Here is a 3,108-nt window from a genome sequence, read left to right on the forward strand (position 1 = left end):
CGATGCCTACCTGACTGGGGTCATTTGAGCCCAGTTTCCCTCCTGCCCAGGCAGGGGGTCGGACCTGAAGATCGACAAGGTCCCTTCCGACCCGACTTCTATGATTCTATGATTCCTGGGGTCGATCTACCATGGTGAGAAATGTTCCCCAGCTTCTGCCCACGAAAGCCTGTGCTCTCTCTCTGTATCTTAGTTAGTCAGTCTGTATATAGGCGCATCTCTCCTCTGCCTTCTGACCGACCTCAGACTAACAGGACTAGCAACCTCTCCCGGGACCCTTTGCCAGCTGGCTGGGGCCATTTCGGGTCCTGCGACGATGTTCAAGGTACCAGGTTTTCGGTCTTTTCTCAATGAACATCCCAAACATTGTCTCATTGTCAGCCCTTGGGGCGTTCCTGGATAAAACAAGCTCACGTCATCCAGGTGATTGACTTCAGACTCTGGAAGCGCACTTCTCTCTCCCAAGGCACATGCTCAAGAGGAGGGCAGAGAAAGCACTTCGAGGACACGCTCAAGGCCAACATCAGCTTGTGGGAGACGATGGCCCGGGACCGCCCCGCATGGAGGAAGAGTCTGTTGCAGGGGTCTCGGTACTTTGAAACCTCGTGACAGCAAGAGCAGCGGGAAAAGCAGCGTGTCTGGGACTGAATCAAGAATCAGAAGCCACCCACCCCCATGGAAACACGTGCCCGAGTGCCCCCCGGGTCTGTCGATCCCGGTCGTCAGCCATCTTCGGACCCTCAAATAAGACATGCATGGAAGGTGATCGCCCTCCGCTGCGAGGGACTGCCGAAGACGTGTCGCCGTCCCAGCCGCTTTGCATTTCCTCTAATTGAATGGCATCCCTGTCCATGCTCCTGGCCATGCTGGCCTTTCCCGCCGCAGAACGCGTCCTATCCGATGCTCAGCCCCACGCAGCCATTCAAATGCCTGTTTTATCCCCGTGACACATCACAGCTGATCTACTTTTATCTTCCCGGGGTGTTTAATACAGCTCAGTGCCCCTCTGGGGGGTTTCCTCACCATAAATGCTCCTGACCCTTCCTTTAAACTGAACGCAGCTGGCGACACCACTGCAGATGTGCAGCTCAGAGCCCCCGCTGGAAGCTCCAGCTGTGCACAGGTCTACGCTGCATTTCCTGGCACCTTTCCCCTCCTGTAAGGGGTAAGTAAAGGGGCGAGCTTCCCCACCTGCCCTTCTTCTTGCCCCTTGGCTATCGGCTCCTAGAAAAGGAGGCCTGGAAGGGCTCTCTGGAGGTCATCCGGTCCTATCATGTATGCCTCTTCCATGAGGTGCAATTCTTTTTTAACTGGCCCTTCAGGCCACAGAAGCATTACGGGGCAGGCGACACGACACAGCTGGGTCTGTGGATTTAGCATTTACCCTGCAAGCCTTCGTACACCTCCTTGTGCTCAGGAAAGACATCCCAATCCTGGCTGCGGCTTTTTTTGTTCATCCTATTTATTCTTTGCACTTCCTTGAACCTTCCCGAGGCAAAACAGCGGTGCTTTGCAAGTCCCCCGGTCCCACCTGAATTCCCAGCCCTCCTGACCCTCATTATCTAAATTGCCTCTGCCCACAGACTCTCAGGTTTGCCTCCTGTGAGTTATTAACCCCGAGATGAGCTGGCTTGAATTGCCGCTGAGATTTAACCCCCGTCTGCCTCCAAACCCATTTCCTTCCCCGTTGGCCTGAAGCCTCCTGTGAAAACTTCTCAACCTGCTTCTGTGCAAGCGTGTTGGTCCCCGGGGCTGGGCTCGGCAGCAGCCCGCTCCTTCGTGGGGTGCGATCCATCGCTGCCCTCAAAAAAGGCACGATGCAAAAGTCCAAGGTCCCGGGGAAGGCAAGCTTCTTGGGGTAAATGTGAGATCTTTTATTAAACCAGCTACATAGTTGGAAAAAAGTTCTTGGCAAGCTTTCGGGCACAAACACCCTTCTTCAGGCAATGGGAGACTTTTTTATTAGCTGGTCTAATAAGAGGTATCACGTCTACCCAAAGAGCCACACCTGCCCGTGTCCGTAGACCGACCCGGCTACAACCAACAACCTGGGTCCCAGGGGACGTCTCCGGCAGGACCCGGGTCCACGTGCCCTTGGGAGCTGGGTGCTGTGTGAGTGGAAGGAGCTCCCTTAGGAGATGTCCCTGCATCGGTGCTGGGTCCAGCCCGACGTACAGCCCAGAGCATTCGCTCCGTGTGCCGACGGGGAGAGCCCGGCTTTGGAGGGACCGCGTCGATGCTTCATGCCGGACCGCCGTGCAGACATGGAGCGAGACGAGATGGCAGGAAAGAAGTTAAACCAACACGGCAGACGGCAGGGCTGCACCAGGGCCGCTCCTTTGGCCCGAATGGGGGTGATGCGTGGAGCCGTGGGCTGTTCAGGGGCCACTTAACAGGATGGAGCCGCAATTGGGGTCATGGTGCCCGCAGCAGGGTGGGTCTCTGCCCTCCTCCACCCTTCCCCAAGGAAAAAGTACAGGCCGCGCAGCGAGTGCACACCGCCGAGTTATTGCATTCACCATTTATTGCGACAAGAGGAACGGGAGCGTGCAGCCCCGAACCCGCCACCCCTCCCTGCCCACCCCAGCCCCGTCACGGCTCTTCAGGGCCAGGGCTGGGTTCACCAGGCCCCGTTCCCAGGGCACCGAGCGCCTGGTCCGGGGGTCCCGGAGGTGCAGATGGAGCCGTCCCGGGCTCCTCACCGCCTTCCTGCGAGTGGGATGGAGACACCGACACCGACGGGAGGCAGGCGCTTGAAGATTTTCTTAAAGCCCTTCTTGATTTTCCTCCTCAGCTTCTTGAATAGACCCCTGCGGACGCGGTCGGGCTGCGAGAGAGAGAGGCACCCATGAGGGTCTCCAGGGCAGGACCCACCTCTGCCCACCCAGGGGTCCCTTCGGCACCAGCCCTCCCTGCCCAGCCCCGGGCACACGTGCCGGGACCCTGCTGAGCAGGAGCCGGGGGCCAGGGCGGGCGCTGGAGGGGGCACAGACACTCACCGGGGGCTCGGCGGGTTGGCAGGTGACCAGCACCATGAGCGAGGCCTCGGAGCAGGAGAAGGTCCCTGTGCAGTCCAGCACCGCCTGCCGCGGCAGCGAGGGGCGGACG

General features: G+C 58.8%; 1 long non-coding RNA gene and 1 pseudogene across 1 annotated transcript; one reads left to right on the top strand and one right to left on the bottom strand.

Annotated features, from left to right (window-relative positions):
* The window catches only part of LOC102374410, a 7,092-nt pseudogene extending 6,483 nt beyond the window's left edge, over positions 1-609 (top strand).
* A 1,897-nt stretch (positions 610-2,506) lies between these two features.
* On the bottom strand, positions 2,507-3,099 carry LOC106722332. The gene is made up of 2 exons (XR_001358228.2): positions 3,000-3,099; positions 2,507-2,827 (listed from the first exon to the last, which is right to left on the bottom strand). It is a non-coding gene; the product is annotated as an uncharacterized LOC106722332 (long non-coding RNA).
* Positions 3,100-3,108: the final 9 nt, after the last annotated feature.

This window comes from Alligator sinensis, unplaced genomic scaffold, assembly GCF_000455745.1.
Source record: "Alligator sinensis unplaced genomic scaffold, ASM45574v1 scaffold1298_1, whole genome shotgun sequence".
Classification (NCBI taxonomy): Eukaryota; Metazoa; Chordata; order Crocodylia; family Alligatoridae; genus Alligator; species Alligator sinensis.